This window comes from Leopardus geoffroyi, chromosome D4, assembly GCF_018350155.1.
Source record: "Leopardus geoffroyi isolate Oge1 chromosome D4, O.geoffroyi_Oge1_pat1.0, whole genome shotgun sequence".
In the NCBI taxonomy this organism is placed as follows: Eukaryota; Metazoa; Chordata; class Mammalia; order Carnivora; family Felidae; genus Leopardus; species Leopardus geoffroyi.
In genome coordinates, this window is record NC_059342.1 from 15,775,849 (window position 1) to 15,796,011 (window position 20,163).

Below are 20,163 nucleotides of genomic sequence, written 5' to 3' on the forward strand. Positions count from 1 at the left end.
ATACAAATAAATAGAAAGATATTCCATGCTCATGGATTGGAAGAACTACTATTGATAAAATCCCCATAAAACCCAGAACCATCTGTAGATTCAATGCAATTCCTATAATGAAAATCTAATGGTATTTTTCACAGAAGTAGAAAAACAACTTAAAATTTATATGGAACCATAAAAGACTCAGAACACCCAAAGCTATTTAAATAAAGAAGCAAAAGGGGAAAATGGGTGATGGGCACTGAGGAGGGCACTTGTTGGGATGAGCACTGGGTATTGTATGTAAGCAATGAATCATGAGAATCTACTCCTGAAGCCAAGAGCACAGTGTATACACTGTATGTTAGCTAACTTGACAATAAATTATATTAAATAAATAAATAAATACATATTCAAAGAGGTACATGAACCCCAATGTTTATGGCAACATTATCAACAATAGCCAAGCTATGGAAAGAGCCCAAATGTCCACTGATGAGTAGATAACAAAGACTGGTATATATATATATATATATATATATAATGGAATATTACTCAGCCATCAAAAAGAATGAAATCTTGCCATTTTCAACAACATGGATGGAGCTAGAGTGTATCATGCTAAGTGAAGTAAGTCAGTCAGAAAAAGACAAATATCATATGATTTCACTCACATGTGGAATTTAAGAAATAAAACAGATGAACACATGGGAAGGGTAGGGAAGAGGGAGGGAAACAAACCATAAGAGACTCTTAATGATAGTGAACAAACTGAGGATTTATGGAGAGAGGTAGGTGGGGGATGGGCCAGATGGTTGATGGGCATTAAGGAGGGAACTTGCTGTGATGGGCACTAGGTGTTGTATGTAAGTGATGAATCACTGAATTCTATCCCTGAAACCACTATTGCACTGTATGTTAGCTAACTAGAATTTATATAAAAATTTAAGAAGGAAAAAAAGGAAGCAAAATGCTGGAGGCACCACACTTTCTGATTTCAAATTATATTACAAAGCTATAGTAATCAAAACAATATGGTATTGACATTAAAACAGAAACACAGACAATGTATTCAATGGAACAAAATCAAGAGCCCAGAAATAAACCCATCTGTATATAGTCAACTAATATTCAACAAAGGAGCTGAGAATACTCAATGGGGAAAGGATAGTCTCTTCAATAAATGGTGCTGGAAAAACTGGATAATCACATGCAAAAGAATGAAATTGGACATCATTCTTAAACCAGTTGCAAAAAAATTAACTCTAAATGTATTAAAGACTTAAATGTAAGACCTAAAACCATAAAAATCCTGCAAGAAAACTTAAAGAAAAAAGCTCCTTGACATTGGTCTTGGCAATGATTTTTTGGATATGATACTAAAAGCACAAGCAACAAAAGTAAAATGTATAAATGGGGCCATATCAAACTAAAAAAGCTTCTATATAGCAAAAGAAACAATCAGCAAAATAAAAGGACAGCCTACAGAATAGGAGAAAATATTTTCAAATCACATATCTGATAAGAAGTCAATTTCCAAAATATAAAAGGAACTTACAAAAATCAATAGCACAAAAACCCACTCAAACAAACAAAAATACAATCCAACTAAAAAACAGACATTTTCCAAAGAAGGCATCCAAATGGCCAAAAGGTGTATGAAAAGGTGCTCAACTAATCATCAGGGAAATGCATGTAAAAACCCCCATGACATATCACTCCACACCTGTTAGAGCAATCATAATAATAAAAAATACACAAAAGCCAAACAAAAACCAACCAACAAACTCACAAGAGATAACAAGGGTTGACAGGGACACAGAGAAAAGGGAATCCTTGTGCACTGGTGGTAGGAATTTAAATTGATAAAACCACTATGGAAACCAGTATGGAGGTTCCTCAAAAACTTTAAGGGAACCACCATATGATCCAGAAATCCCAATTCTGGGTATATATTCAAAGGAAATGAAATCATTAAAGAGATATCTGCATTCCATGTTCACTGCAGCATTATTCACATTACTCAAAACATGGAAACAACTTAAGTTCCCACTGATGTATGAACAGATAAAGAAAAACACATACAAAATATATATTACACTCAGCCATAAGCAAGAAGAAAATCCTACCATCTTTGTCAACATGGATGAACCCTGAGGATATGATGCTCAGTGAAATTTATCAGACAAAGACAAATACTGTATGCTCTCACTTTCATGTGGAATTTTAAAAAGCCAAACTCACTGAAACAAAGAGTAGATTGGCGGTTGCCAGGGGCTGCAGGGTGAAGAGATGAGAGGATGTTGGTCAAAGAGTACAGACTTCCAGTTAGAATAGAAAGAAATTCTGGGGATATGGGATAATGTACAGCATGGGGACTATAGTTAACCATACTGTGTTGTGTACGTGCAAGTTTCTAGGTGAGTAGATTTTAAATGCTCTCGCTGCAAAAAGGAAAACAAAAAGACAGAAAAGGAAAAAAATGTATTAATTAACCTTATTATGATAATCATTTCACAATACATATATATCAAATCATCACACTATAGATGTTAAACTTACACAATGCTATCTATGTCAATTACATCTCAATAAAGCTGGGAAAAATTAAACTAGTAAAGTATATGGCAGGGAATAATAAATTAGCTAAAAAGAAAGATAAATCAATAAAGATAGAAAGTGTGGGATTGGGGCAGTCTAAACTGGAATATCAAAAAAGAAAAGAAAAGAAAAGAAAAGAAAAGAAAAGAAAAGAAAAGAAAAGAAAAGAAAAGAAAAGAAAAAAAAGCCTCACTGAGAAGGTGACCTATCTGCAAGTCCTGACATTGAAGGAGAGATCCAGAAAGATATCAGGGAGAGGAATCATCCAGAAAGAGGGCAGAATGAGGGCATAGGCACTGAGTTAGTGGAATCATTGCCTGTTCCAGGATAAACAGAAGCCTGTGTGGCTGGGGTTGAGGCTGGAGGTAGATAGAGGAGACCCGAGAGGCAACAGGAACAGGTCTTGAACCTTGTCTGGCGTTATTTTAAGGACTAACTTTTACTCAAAATGAGATAATCTTTTGGAAAATGTTGAAGTTTCCATGTAAAAGAATCAAAGAGATATTGCTTTATTTATATCAAAGTATACCGTGCATCGTTGTTTCAATTTCAGGCATAAATTAAAATTGGGTGGATAAAGCCATTTACATTAAAAATTCAGTTATGAGATTGATTGTTTTTGTGAAATTATCTTTGGGAACTGTAAAGTTCTAATTAAACATTGGTTAAGTAAAAATAAATATGTAAAACACTTTGCAAAGAGCTTCATTCCTAGGAAGCTTAAAATAAAGAGAGCTATAATTATTGCTATCATCAGTTTCTTCCTCTTGGTGTGAGAGCCATCCTGTGGTACTAAGATATCAATTACACAGACATAAAATAAGGTGAACAATGTTTTATGTGATGACAATTTTCTTTATGAAACATTCTTCTTGGTAAGTTTTGGGGAAGTGTTTGTAATGTCATAATATCTTCTCTCTATCACAGATTGTTGTCCTTCAGCTGATATAAAAGTATGTTGAAAGGCAACGCAAGATTTAAATGATATCTACTAAGAAAAGTGTCTGGGACAAAATGAGACAGGATTTATCTACCATTAAGCTAGTACCTGTCGTGAGAGATGAAAGACTGGACTCTAAATTCATTGTTAGATGTGTATAGAGGTAACTTACAAAAGCAAAGGACAGGGGAATGTTCTAAGAAGCCATGAACGCAATTCACGAGAAATTTTTGTTTGTTTGGTTTTTGTTTGAAACTTCTATATTCAGACCTGCTCTCTCCCAGCCCCCACAGGGTGAGGCAGCAAACAGAAATTTAATCTGGGGGACTGGGCCAAAGTGCCAGGGTGAAAAATGGCTGCAGATAATGGGGATTAAATGAGAAGGCCACTGAACAATGTTCTCTGGGGGCCAGTAGGTCTAGTCAGGACAAGGCACTGGATATTAGGCAGAAGTATTTTATACAGCTTACATTCTCTGCCAATTTGTATAGTTCCCAAATACAATTTGTATAGTTGCTTAGTGGGCATTTCAAGGCTGATATGAAGAGGATATCTAACCACATCCCAACATTCTTCAATCTTCTAGAAGCCTAGGCCAGAGTCGAAGAAAGTTGTTGCAAAGCAGACTGCCTATAACACAGCTGTGCATTACTGGATCCATTGGCTCTTGGAAGACTGTTCTACATATGGTAGAAAGATGCTGAGTCCATGGTTTCAAAATATCTGGGATTGAATCTTAATGTGGTCACTTAGAAGTCTTGCCTTGAGCCATCTCTCTACCTGTTCTACTCTATCAGTTAAAGAGAGTAACATTTAGGGGCACCTGGGTGGCTCAGTCGGTTGAGCGTCCGACTTCGGCTCAGGTCATGATCTCACAGTTCGTGGGTTCGAGCCCCACGTCAGGCTCTGTGCTGACAGCTCAGAGCCTGGAGTCTGCTTCGGATTCTGTGTCTCCTTCTCTCTCTGCCCCTCCCCCGCTCACGCTTTGTCTCACTCTGTTTCTCAAAAAATAAATAAATGTAAAAAAAATTTTTTAATTAAAAAAAAGAATAACATTTAATAATAGGATTAAATAAGGTGTAGTGTGTGATACAGAGCAGATATGGAATGAAGTATAAATATTAATATTAGTTTTAGTGAGTTGGCATAAATGAAAATTGGATACTCAGCGTGTCTTAATGGTTACAATTACCATTGTACCATATTCAAATAATTGAATCATTGTATTATGGTCAAAAACAAATAAATCTATCAATTCCCCTTTCCCCACACCATAAAATGAACACAATAAAAGTCCCTTTTAAGTAATAATTCATTTTGGTGACCATCCTTCTTTTCACTAATTCTTTTTACCTTTGGGGAAAAGTAAAAGAAAGAAAATATAAAGTACACTTATGAAAGTCGTTGCATTCCTTAACTCTAACTTTTACATTCCTCCTCTTAAAATGATCATTTCTAAGTATAGAAATATAATATAGAAATATATTATATGTATACATATATAGTATATATATTAAATATAGAAATACATATCAAAAAGAGAGTCCATTTAAGTCTCTCTCTCTCTTTTTCTTTCCTTCCTCTCTCTCTCTCTCTCTCTCTCTCTCTCTCTCTCTCCCTCTCAGCATACAAGGTCATTAATTGCTATTGGGACCTTCATAAACCCTAGTCTGCCGATGGGGTGAGAACTCTATTGTTAAATGTATTATGGCAGGACTGTCTTTGGAGATTGCCTGCTTGATTGCTTTGTAAAGGCCCAATGGCACACAGCAATTAAAATCCATAGACCTCTATAACCCTTCTGATGTTTTATGGGCCTTTTTGTGTCCTTCGGTAGAGTTTACCATTTGTGTATTTCCCACTGGGTCTCTCTTTCAAAACTCTAAGTGGGATTTTTTTTTAATCCACTGTGATAAAGCTAGTTATACATCATGTGAAAGGTTAATGAATATTTTCAGAAGGAGCATATGTTTTAAGTCAGAGGGTGAAAGTTATAGTAAAAAATGGTTCTATAAAAACGAAGTGTTTTCCCAATCTCATCAGAGTTAATTTGCATAAACCTCACCAATACCTGTGATTCCTAAAGTAAAGCAGAGTTTGTAAGATTGAGCTGACCTCAAAAATGAAGGAAGTGACTTGAGTTTACATGAAAAGCCCACTTTTAAACTACTACACAGAAACAGGACTGTTCAATTGTCAGGTTTGTACCACATACAGAAACAGATACATCTATTTATTTTCTATTTCACTGGGAAGTTTCCCCTGAACAGAAGGCTTTGCAAACAAAGATTCCTAGCTCCTGTCCAGATGTGGGAAATTTGATGATGTTGTAATAACTGGGGAGAAGCCAGAGAGGAGACCACCAGAGTGGTATTAGGGAAGACAGCACAGTTGAGTACGAGCTCTGGTTCTGAAAAGGGTCACAGCACCAGGTATCTCTGTACTTTCAGCTCTGCCATCAGAAGCACTTAGGACTCTAAAAACAAAATCATTAGGCATTTCATAATGCTTCTGGTCATTTGGAATAACTGCTTTCTTTCTCTATATCATTTCTTTTCCTTTCCCCCTATTTTCTCACTCTTCTTTCCTTCTCTGTGTGTCCACTCTCTCATACTCAAAGGGCACTTAGAAATCTTCATAGGAGAAGTGATTTGAACATTTTAAAAGCAAATTGGGCAGCGTCTGGAGCTCTGTAAAGGAAAAGTAGTATTGAACTTGGAACGTGAATGCTGAGCTTCAGATTGTACTCTGCGCGAGGCTCACATATCCTGCAACTTGACAAACTGTTGTATTAGGTGGAAATGGTAGACCTGAGAAGGGGACAAGTCCCTTCTTAAAAGTTTTCTAAATCATCCTTCTGAAAAACCTTTTGTGTATTGTAGCTGGGGGAAAAGTGATTATTCTATCATGTGTAGGTGGTGTGGGAGGAAAGGAAGATGAACGTAATGGTAATGCATTATTATTTAATGGAGAGAGGGCTAGTTCTTAATCCCCATTACCAGATGGTCACAGATCAACAGGAATAATTCAGTAGCTCTTCGTCTAGCTCCATGGGGTTCTTATCTGCTTATGAACACACATTGCAATATGCTTTTTAAATATTATGGTTTTTAAATTTCTAAACATTATTGCTTTTAAAATTATTATGCTGGGGCGCCTGGGTGGCCCACTCAGTTAAGCGTCCAAATCTTGGTTTTGGCTCAGGTCATGATCTTGCAGGTTGTGAGTTCAAGCCTTGCCACATTGGGCTCCACGCTCATAGTGTGGAGCCTGCCTGAGATTCCCTCTCTCTCTCTCTCTCTCTCTCTCTCTCAGTCTCTCTCTCATTCTCTCTCTCTTTCTCTCCCTGTCATGTGCACTCTTTCAAAATAAATAAAATAAAATAAAATAAAATAAAATAAAATAAAATAAAATACAAAAGTAAAGTAAAATAAAATAAAATAAAATTATTATGCCAAGTGTCCACTCCTGAAACTGTAAATAAACAGTTCAGTCTAGTTAACAATGCTTTCTAGAGCTATATTGTCTAAAATATTGTGTGTGCTCTCCTTGCATCTAGACCACCTGTCATGCTTGTTTAAAAGATAGATTCTTAGGCTACTCACTTGAATTGAGATATTTGTGAATAGTCACTGAAGGCAAATCTCCTCACAAGGTCCTTAAGCACACGAAAATGTGAAAAACCTTGTTTTAGAGTTTAAATTCCACCTTTCTTTTATTCAAGTAGGAGTTAGTCCTGAAAATAAATGCACATTCCAGGCACTATGGAGGTGTTTTACAGTCACTCATTTAATATTTTCAATATTGCAGAGTAAGTCCTATTACCTCTAATTTATTGATAACCCTTGGTATTCTTCATTTATTCATCAAAAATTTTGCTTTTAAGTACACAATGCCTTCTAGGTACTGGGAAAAATGATGAATTAGACGGTACCTATTCCTGAGCAGCTTTTAGTTTACAAAAGATCTGAAAAAAAGTGGAGCAATTACATTTTCTAATCTCTTTGCCATTTCAAATGACCCCAAATCTGCAAATAATTAAATGAATTAGCATGCTACATATATAACATTATTTATACATTAACATATAATACACACACACACACACACACACACACGAGTGCATACATTTTCTCTTTGAAAACTCCATGGTAAGAAAATGGTCTTTTTAGTGATCTTTCTGTATTAACGGTCTCTGAACATATGCGAATTTATGACCTTTATAAGAAATATGTGAATAAAATCGTTATTATATCTTTGCATATTAGAATTTTAACAAAAGAAAGCACAGGGACTTTCTAGAAGACTATGTGATGAGGTTATATTATTCTGGAAAGAGAGGACTATAGTGGCATTTTGAGTGGGTTCAAATTATGACTGTAATATCTAATAATTTTGTGACTTAGGTAAACATTGTAACTCATCAGGTTAAGTTAAACGATCTTCTTATTTCAGACATTTGATAAGTTAGTGAATATTTCTGAGCCTCAGTTTCCTTGAATGTAAAGAGGGTAAAATACTATTGTTTATGAATAGTAGTTTTAAAAATGAAAAAAAGTTAAATATGCAAAGTATGTTGTTCAAAATAGAGAGTTAATGCAGTTTAGTTCAGTTAAACTCTCTAAGTTAAGCTAGTTATTATAGTGCTAGTCTTAGAGTACTTTTCCCTACTGGAGACTACCAATGCATTTGTGACTATCCATTGATTTTCTGCAGTGGGGAGAAAATTGATTCTATATTACTGTAGCATCTTTGTTGATGGTGTACCTACAAATTCACCCTTGTTAAATTGCACTTGATAAATAGACAGCTATAATATAATTATCATTATAGAAAGACAAGGCAAATATAACTATTTTGGATTAGGCTGCTTTTATACTCTACCTCAGTGGTTAAAAAATGAGTGAAGTAAGGATGGCAAATCTGTGATATTTACACTGCCAATCCGTCTTTCCCATCTCACTCTTACATCGCTAATAAATCACTGCATTCATATGATGAGTCTGACCTCAAAATACTCATCAACACAGGCAGCCATTACCAATAAATCAGAATTGATAACCTAATTGAAATGACAGTTTTTTTCAGCTCAATTAGTAATGCAGAGTTGATCAGCATTTACCATGATCTAAATCCACAACAGATTACTTTTTAAATCAGAAAATAACTTGTTCATTTACATTTAGGTATTTTTCCACAGGGTATGAAATAGTTACATTTGTTTTCCCAGGCAAACCTTCCCAAATCTCAGGTCTCAGGGAAATCAAATGCCTAATCAGATTCTATTTTATAAGTTTGGACATGGAACAAAGATAGTCAAACAGTTTTGAAGTATTTGTCTAAGGTATATCCCGAAATTCTCCAAGTTTGAGTATTTTTCCTCCTTCAAGAGATAATTATATTTAAAGACACAAATCAATTTTTCCTTTATGTGTGCTAAGTTAAGACTACATGAGGCTCCAATTACTTCTCAAAATTTAATTAAATCATGCCTCCTCTGTTTACATCTGTCATGCCATTCACAGGCATCATTTTGCCAGTGTTTTTTAAACCTATACCTTCCAAATTTGTGGATATTCTTACTATATAAATACCAATTTGAATGTTTTCAAAAATAGATACGGAAACATTCATTTAATAAATACACAAAAAAACATACTATGAATGGATCATTTCTGGAAATCTGAGTATAGATTTGTATTAGTTTTGATCCTGAAGGTGGTCCTTCCCAGACTTAATGTGTTTTTTTTCCTTTTCCCTAGATTGCAGAATCCACTTCAGTGTGGAATATGTTGTCCACTGCCCACTAGTCACATTCAAAATAAAATATTTTATGTAGGGTCCAGATATTATTTTAAGTGACTTATACTTCACTATATAAATCATTTCATCATGCCCTATACAGACTGTGCTAAAAATAGAAAAAGTAGGGAAAACTACCATGTTTGTTTTATGAAGCTACTATATCATCAATACCAAAACTAGATAAGAACAATACAATGAGATAAAACTTATAAGCCAATCAAATGATTAACATCTAAATTAAAGCATCCTCCTCCAGTAATGCAGACAAAACACATCATAATAAATGCAATAATTGCAACAAACATATCAAATTAAAAAATTTATCTTGGGCACCTCAGTGGCTCAGTCGGTTAAGCATCTGACTCTTGGTTTTGGCTCAGGTTTTGATCTTGTGGTTTCCAGAGTTCAAGTTCTGTGTGGGGCTCTGTGCTGGCAGCACAAAGCCTGATTGGAATTCTCTCTCTCCCTCTCTCTCTGTCCCTTCCCCACTTGCACGCTCTCTCTCAAAATAAATAAATAAACTTAAAACAAAAGTATCTGTTAATTTCAGTGCAGGTCATGATCTCACGGTTCATGGGACTGAGCACCACATCAGGCTCTGTGCTGACAGTGTGGAATCTTCTTGAGATTCTCTCTCTCTACCCGTCTCCTGCTTGTGCACATGCTCTCTCTCTCTCAAAATTAAAAAAACAAACGCTTACCTCAAGAATATGATGATATTTTAGTATAAGTACACCGATTAATATTCCTTATCCAAATAACAAACTAGATGGAAAAAATAGAAACTTAGAACATGTAGGAAAAACACAGAATTCAACAACTATTGATACCTTTAAAAAGTAACTTTTAGTAAAGATAGGAGGGAAGTACATCTTAGAAGTGATAGGTATGTCTTACAAGATATGTTCTATTAAAAAAATATAGAAAATGTTAATGTGTGAGGCTTTAGATATATCCTCACTGACATTGTTAAAATACAAGGTGCTCTGCTGTTACCTAACTACTGGAGGTCCTACTCAATTCAATAATACTAAAAAAGAAAAGAAAAGAAAGTCATAAGATGGGAAAAGACCAGAGAGGCTGGTTATTATTTACAGAGGAGAACATTGTACATACATAGACAAAGAAGAGAGTTCAGCAAGTTTTCTGGGCACACACATGCATGAATACACACACACACACACACTGTCTGTCTGTATCTGCACATACGTATACATATTTATGTATTTATACATATATATACACACATTTCTTATTTCTCATAAATCCTTACAAAATATAATTAAGTAAAATGTCTTACTCAAAATAGCAACAGTATGTAAAAGTTATATAAGATTATATCTACAAAAGTTGTACAAGAAATATAATGGACAAAAAATAAAAAAACTTTACTGAGGAGCATTAAAAAAAGCAATACATGAAGAGATGCACTATGTTCATGAATAGGATTTATGGTATTACAGTATTATAAATGTAGTAGTTTTATTCCAATCTATATATCCAATTTAATTTCAATGAACATATCAAGGAATTCTTCATGAATCTTTACAAACTTCCTATATGATTTAACTCTTCATAGCAGAAAACAATAATGAAAAGCAAATAGTAAATAAAATAGCCATGAAAATTTCAAAGACTAAGTTAAGAAGATTTTTAAAAATAATATAAAGTCTGTTTAAAACCACATTTTTTTTCTATATCAGGTTACATAAATAAAATCTATATGGACTAAATCATAAATGTAAAGAGCAAAACTTTATAATTCTTAGAAGAAAAAATTGTTTATAGTATAGAAACATGTAAATGGTTAATTTCAAAACTAATGTTGAATGAAACAAAAATTCATGGAATTGTAAATACAATATCACATCATTTATGTAAAACATTTAAAACATCGGAAACAGTACTACACATTGAATATATATATATATATATATATATATATGTAAATTAAAACATGAATTGTGATAACAGACTTCACTATGGGATATGAAGAACAGAGGTTAAAGGGACTAGGAGGTTCAAAAAGACTTCAGCTATATTTGTAATATTTCATTTCTTTATGATATTATTTGAAACAAATATAAGCATTTGTTAATGCTTAGTGCTTGGTATATGGGAGATGCTATATACTTTCTGTACATTTCTGAATATCCATTGTCAAGATGCTGGTCACTGAACTACATTTTGAGTAGCAAGGCCCTAGCTGACTTTCTGTTTAAACAAATGATAACTGCATCAATTTGCAACAAATCCTGCTAATGTCTTTAGAGGGAAAATGAGCAGAGTAAAAGATTAGTAATTTATCCCAGATGCCTATTATGAGGTATTTGGTAATTTAATGTAATCCTTAATGAAAATGAAATAAGATACTTGGTTTTGCTAAATAGCCTGAATGGAGGTGGTTGAAGAAATTGTATCAATATTGAAGCAAGGAATCTTACTCTTGAAATACAAAATCACCAGTCAATAAATCAATATCTATATCTATTTATCTATCTATATTCACTTGAATCACTTCTTTCCATTTTATTCAGAATGTTATATTCTCATTTGCCAAGAATTCATTGTGATCTAGATGTATCTACAGGAGTTAGTTACAAAAGTTGACAAAACAGGATTTAGTAAATAGGGTGCTATAACATTAAACTAAAGTGAGACAGACTTATTTTGTTTTTTTTTCCCATCAACATTTTACTTCCTGTTTTTAGAAGAAAACTTAAAAAAAAAACACTTTATTCTAAGTGGATTAAAATAATTATTTGACATCAAATGACTTACAAAACAGCAGTTAATTATTTAAGTCTCAGTGACCACAGACGTGAAATAAATATAAAAAAAATGAGATATGATCTCCCAAATTAAAAGTCTGAAACAAACACATTTTTAAATTATACTGTACTTTAAAAAATAAAATTGGAGGGGCGCCTGGGTGGCGCAGTCGGTTAAGCGTCCGACTTCAGCCAGGTCACGATCTCGCGGTCCGTGAGTTCAAGCCCCGCGTCAGGCTCTGGGCTGATGGCTCAGAGCCTGGAGCCTGTTTCCGATTCTGTATCTCCCTCTCTCTCTGCCCCTCCCCCATTCATGCTCTGTCTCTCTCTGTCCCAAAAATAAATAAACGTTAAAAAAAAAAAATTAAAAAAAAAATAAATAAAATTGGATACTGCATCAACCTACAGAAAATATAAACAGAATAAAGTATAACAGTGAAAAACAAGTAGGACTTTTTCTCATGGGCAAAACTAATTCCACTGACCACACGCGATTTGGAGAGCACTGAACCACAGAAACAAAGAGGTCTATCTGAACAGGGGAGTAAAGTCCATGCATAAATCCGATGGGGGTACATGCGTCTCCTTCCAAAAAGAAAAGGCCCTTTGAGGTCAGACGGTCTGACAATATGCCATGAGAAGGGAGGTAGATTCAGACAGAAATGAATAAGCGAGAAAATATAAGTAGAAGTCAGCTGCGTGTTTTTTTGTTTTTTTGTTTTTTTGTTTTTGGTCATTGTTGCTGTTTTCTTGCTCATGCTAAAAAAACTAGAAGAAAAAAGTGACTCGGATTTTAGTTTTGATATTACTAACACACAGCTCTGTGAACTTCTTTATGACACTTCTCTGGGTCTCAGTTTACGCAGGTCTAAGAAAGGAGTAGTAGTAAGCCAGGAATTTCTCATGTGCCACCTAACTCTAGATTATAAGATTATGGAATTCATTGCTACCACCTGATAACAGCGTAAGTAGAAGAAATTTGCACAAGTTTAGGCTTAATATTACACACCTGATTACTAATTTTTGGTACAATCTCTCTCAATTCCAAACTACAAAAAAAAAAAAAACAACTTATAAACAACAAAACGTTAAACAGAAAAAAAGGAAATAGCTTATTTTACCACTGGATGTTTTGGCCACATGTCATTCAGTCAACTTACTGCAAAAATCTGGGAAGCATGACCGCTGTGAACTGTGCATGCTTAAGAGATTGAATAGACAAAATTTACTAATCTAAAAGAAATTAGGTATACTCTACTACTGCTCTCATCTTACATGTAAAATATTTGAGATATATATATATAGATATATAGATATATATACACACATTATATATATATACACACACACATATATATATATATATATATATATATATATATATACACACACACACACATTCACCACATAAATAATGCATACAACAGAATACTGAAGAGTCACTATAATACAAGGTAAAACTTACAACTTGGGGAAATACATTTAATATATTTTTTTAATTTTTTTTTTAAGTTTATTTATTTTTGAGAGAGAGCACAAATGGGGGAGAAGCAGAGAGAGAGGGAGACATAGAATCCAAAGTAGGCTCCAAGCTCTGGGCTGTCCACAAAGAGCCCAAAACGGGGCTCATACCCACGAACCATGAGATCATGACCTGAGTCCAAGTCAGACGCTTAACCAACGGAGCCACCCAGGCATCCTGGGAAATGCATTTAATATAGTAAGAGGACAAATGTGATTGTAAAACCATACGATTTCATATGAATTAAAATGTTTATAAGGCTATACAATATTGTATCAGGAAGCAGCTCTCTTTGAGACAACAGATAATTTCTATTTTGTCTTTTATAATTTTCTGAAATTTTCAACTATTCTATAATAAACATGCTCTAGTTTAAGTAATGTATTGCTACTATCATTCACAAACTACAACAGACATTAATCTTTTTCATGGAATTATTTTTCTTTAATTTTCAGAAATATTGCTTATCTTTTTCCTCATCATCCTTCCCATCAGTAATTTCCTTTCTACATTGATTCATAGATTATAAATCTCACAAAACTAGGTAGAGAATTGATTGCAAATTACACCCTGGACTATACAGTCCCTACAATAAAATCCTGTAACTGGTATAAAAACAAGAAGAAATAAAAGTACTAATGTAGGTTTAGGGTTAGAAATACACAGATAGCTGTGATTTTCCATGTAGTCTATCAGCTGAGAATGCCAATGAAATATGTAAATATAGATGCCAACATATAATCCATGGATGGATAAATATATCCTGTATGCTTGACTGTGATTTGACCAAATGCATCTGATTACGATTTAAGAAGATATACAAACAACAGACAGGTATACAGTGAATAAGGCCAAGATTGATCCATATATGAAAACTTTCATCCTTTAAGAATTATTATATAGATTTGGTTTTTTAAAAAGTAAGAGAAGGGCACCTGGGTGGCTCAGTCGGTTCAGCCTCCAACTTCAGCTCAGGTCGTGATCTCATGGTTCATGAGTCCAAGCCCCACATCGGGCTCTGTGCTGACAGCTCAGAGCCTGGAGCCTGCTTCAGATTCTGTGTCTCCCTCTCTCTCTGCCCCTTCTCTACTCACCCTCTGTCTCTCTTTTTCTCAAAAATAAATAAACCTTAAACAAAAATTTTTTAAAAGTAAGAGAGAGCCATAATTCTGAATGTTTACCTCTTGTACTGGTTTTCTATTACTTGCATCACAAATTACTACTAACTTAGTGGCTTAAAACAACACACACACAGTTATTTTACAGTTCTGAAGGTTCAAAATACAGTACAAGTTTCAATGGGTTAAAATCAAGGTATCTGCAGGGCTGTATTTCTTTCTGGAGACTCTAGGGAAGGATTTATTTCCTTTCCTTTGCCAACATCTAGAGGTTGCCCACAATCCTTGGTCTGTGGTCAGCCACTTCCTCCATCTTCAAAACCAGCAAACTCAAATCACATACTGACCCTTCTCCTATCATCACATCTCTCTCTCTCTGTCTTTCACCACAGCTGGACTACCCAGGGTAAGATGCCCATCTTAAGATCCTAACTAATCATATCTACACAGCCCCTTTTGCTGTAGTATAACAATGCTAGTATAATAATGACCTTTGGAAGGTCATTGTTCTGCCAATCACAGCTCTGAAAAAAAATGTTATAGGCAACAACAACAAAAAACCACATTTGAGCAAATGCAAATAACTGAGATTAAGGCAAAATGGATGTGGAGAAATGAAACATGAAGAATATTAAATGCAGAGGAAAATGGTAAGAAGAGGAAAACAATGATGAAGTGATAACTCATTGAAGAGAACAAAACTATGCCTAAAATTTATAGGTATATATATGAGTTAGAAAGACAGAAGAGAGAATGAATAAGTGAAATGAAATATTAATAGAATATATGTAGAAAAAGCGAATTAGCTGAATAGTATTATTAAATATGTGCCATGAGAGGACTCACATTTTTCCAGATGAAATTATGGAAGAGAGACCCACACAATAGACATATTGTATGTACATATGTATGTATGTATGTATGTAGTTTTAATTTTTTTTTTATTTGAGAAAGAGAGACAGACAGAGAGGGATAAAGAGAGATTCCCTGACACAGGGCTTGATCCCATGATCCTGGAATCATAACCTGATCTGGGATCAAGAGTCAGAGGCTCAACTGACTGAGCTACCCAAGACCCCAACATATTTTAGACAGATTTATTAAATTCAGAAAATTCAAAAACATATTGCAGGCATTCAGGTAGAAAAAGTGTGAATTACCAAAATATAATAGTTTTATTCTTTCTAGATTTCTCCTCCATGATGCTAAACGCTTAAACAGTACGTCACAAACTTTTTTTCAACTATGGCTCCTGATCAAAACAAAACAAAACATGTCAGTCCCTGTTTTAAAGCTATTTGGAAATAAAAATTAAATACATATTCTGATTAAATATAAATCAAAGCACATCTCTGGTACTTCTCAAAAGGCAGAGTAGTTAACCCACTGTACTAGATGTTATATGGAAAAGCAATTCAGAAAAGAGGAAATACAGTTAGTCACTCAACACAGGAAAAAGTGTATAACTGCTCTATCTCTAATAATCAAATAAATAAGAAGATGTTAAAATCATATAATGAAAGTCGCCCCTGATAAATTGCAATGGTATGTTCTTTCCATTAATTACAATATGAGATGCTAAAAATTGCAGTTATACAAGCTCTAGATGTTATGATTTAGCATAATCTTTTAGTAAATAAATTTTGTATTACGTATAAAAAAGTCTTAAGGGTTCATATCCTTTGAATCAGTAGATTATTTCTAGGAATCTGTCCTAAGAAAATAGAAAAGCCCACACACGGTATGGATAAACATTCATCAGGTCATTTGTTATCACAAATAGGAAACTCTAAATATCTAAGAATATGGGTGTGCTTAGTTATGTTATAATATAATAGGATTAATAAGTAATAAGTCATTAAAAACAACAAAATCCACAATCTAATAGTGGGAAAAAGTGACTATTTATAGTGTAATAGTAATTAAATATATAAACATTAAAAAATGATCTTATTGGGGCGCCTTGGTGGCTCCGTCGGTTAAGTGTCCGACTTTGACTCAGGTAATGATCTCACGGTTCATGAGTTCAAGCCCTGCATCAAGCTCTGTGCTGACAGTTTGGAGCCTGGAGCGTGCTTCAGATTCTGTGACTCCCTCTCTCTCTCTGCTCCTCCCCCACTTGCACTCTGTCTCTGTCTCTCTCAAAAATAAATAAAAACGTTAAAAAAATCTTAAAAAATGATCTTATCTATTAACATTGATCCTATCCTGATTGTGAGGATACAACTATTTTTTTTACTTTTAATTATTTTCCTATTTTCCATATTTTGAAAGCAATACATAAATTTACTTAAAAGGAAAGAATAATCCCAGAATAGAAAACAAATCCTATGGAAGAAAAATATCTACAAGACAATACAGTGGAGATTGTGAAGTTTTGAAAAGAAAAGTGCTATATAGCCAAGAGAGTTTTAAAACTAAAATATTGTAATTCATGTGAGAAAGGAATTTATGGGCATTCTGAAATTTTAAAAAAGAAATCAGAAAACCTATCATCTTTGTATTTTCTTGGAAAAGTTACTTAAAGAGATACATCTTATGACCAAGTAAAATGTATACTATAATTAATAATTTTGTGAAAACTTGTTTAAAATTGATTGATGGGAAAAATTGAACACTCTAAGAGAGTTAAGTCCAAGTAATTGTCATTAGTATAGTTATAGATTTTAACACAAATCTCAAAAATATTTAACAAAGCCACATTCATTTAAAACGAATAACATAAAGAGGTTCTTGTACAAGATGGCAGTTTAGGAGCCTCCTGAACTCCTCCATGGACAGACTGAATCTATAGCTATAAATGGGGCTATTCCCTCTGAAAGAAATCCAGAAACTAGCTGACTGTTACAATTTGCATAAATGAGAAAATACCTATATAATTCATATTGAAACAAGGCTCAATGCAGAGGGAGCAGACAGAAACATGGATCTGCCAATCTTTCTTTAAAAGAGGCCTATTTGTACATTTTAGAAGCTGGTGATGGAGGATCAGGCTTCTAATTTAGCATACATGTAGGGGCTGACTGTGGGGTCCTCCCCATAGACTGGAGCAGCCAGGGGACACATCCCTGCTTTATTACTGAAGCCTGTTCAAAATCACCACCATCTCCCTAGAATGAACCTATACCTATGTCTGGTGCCCTAGGTTTGCATCTGTGACACAATAGATGGTCTCCTGGATCACCTGACTCTGACAGCCAGGAATCACACAGGACTACAGCAAACAAAGAAGCAGTTATTAATAGGGGGCAGAAACATACCCTCATGGCTATATACCTGGGTCCAGCACAGAGGAAGAAGACAAAAAAGCCCATCTCCCAGTTTATCCTTGGAAAGACTAACTATATGCGTTTCCAGCTGCTGCTTGAGGACCTGGATTCTAATTAGCCTGTATCTAAGTGCTGATTGTAATTTTCTCCCACTTTGGGACACTGGCAGATCTTGGCAAAAGGTCAACTGCTGAGAGCTACTAAGAACAAAGAAGGCAACTGGGACAATAACAAAGATTTGAGAAGTAACAAAGAGCTTGACTCAGGCTGATGGATAAAGATAATCTACAGAAAAATACTCCATCAAGACTAGGAGAAATGGTTATTTTATCTAATGCACAGAAACCTACACAGAGAGTCAAACAAGATGAAGAAGCAGAGGAATATGTTCCGAATGAAAGAACCCAATAAAACCCTACACATTTTCTTAAGAAAATTAAGATAAGTTATTCTCATGATAAAAATTCAAAATAACAGTCACAAAGATGTTCACCAAGGTCAGAAGAAAAATGAACATATAAACTGAGAATTTCTACAAAGAATATATAAGAGAGCACCAAGCAGAAATCATAGACCTGAAGAATACAATAAAGGGACTGAAAACAAGTAATAGAGGCTTTCAGTAGCTGACAGGGTCAAATGGAAAAAGGATTAGTGGTTCTCCAGATAGGATGGTAGGATTCATCCAATCAGAAGAGCAGAAAGAAAAAAAAATTAAAAAGAATCAAGATAGCTTAAGGAAAGTATGGACAGCATCCAACAGGCCAATATACACATAGAAGTACCAAAAGGAGAAGCAACAGAGAAAGGGGGAGAAAGTATATTCTTTCTTTCTTTTTTTTAATGTTTATTTTGTACAGAAAGAGAGTAAAAATGTAAAACTTTAGTATATGTTCAAAGTTCAGTTGTTTTAGGCTTAAAATAGACTGTTATAAAGATGCAAGTCTCATGGTAACCACATACCAAAAACCTTATAATAGACACACAAAAGATAAAAAGTAGGAATCTAAGCATAGCACTTCAGAAAATCCTCAAATCACAAAGAAAGAGACAAAGAGAAGAAAGAAACAAAGGAATAACAAAATAGCCAGAAAGCAATGAACAAAATGGCAATATTAATAATTACTTTATTAATTATTAATATATTTATTAATAATTAATTATATTTTATTGTATATAATTATATAATATATAATATATGAATACAAAATATATTTATATTATATAATATATAAACATATATAATATAAATATATAAATATAAAATATAAAATATAATATAATTAACAATTAATATAATTATTAATTATTAAAAATTAACAAATACTTTATTAATTAATAATTGCTTTATTAATTACTCCTATTAATAATTACTTTAAATGTAAATGGACTAAATTCTCCAGTCAAAAGACATAAAGTGGGTGAATGCATTAAAAACAAATAAACAAAACAAAACAAAACAAAAAACAAGACCCAACTATACATGGCCTATAAGAGACTCACATCAGCTTTGAGGACAGATAAACACTCTTAAGATGTTGATGAAAGAAAACAAAACAAAACAAAACTGAATAAATGCAAAATAAAGAAAAAGATGTTTCACACTTATGGATTGGAAGAATCAGTACTGTTAAAAGGTTAATAAATCCTATTTTTTACAGAAATAGGAAAAACCACAACAATAACAAAAAGAAGCCTAAAGTTTGTATTGAACTGAAAAACACAGGCATCACTCCCTGATTTCAAACCATATTAAAACCTGGCAATCAACAGTATGGCACTAACATAATAATAGACACATAGATCAGTGGAACAGAATAGAGAGCCCAGAAATAAATCACATATATATGGTCAGTTAGTTTATGACAAAGAAGCTAATAATTTACAGTGCAGAAAGAATAGTCTCTTCAATAAATGGTGCTGAGAAAAATGGTACTGGATAACCACTGAAAAAGAATGGAGCAGGAGATGCCTTTCTTACACCACTATCAAAAATCAACTCAAGATGGATTAAAGACTTGAATTTAAGACCTGAAACTGCAAAACTCCTAGAAGAAAATACAGGGGGTAAGTTCCCCGGCATCAGTCTTGGCACCGATTTTTTAGATTTAACGCCGAAACAAAGGCAACAAAAGCAAAAATAAACGAGTCTTTGCAACAAAGG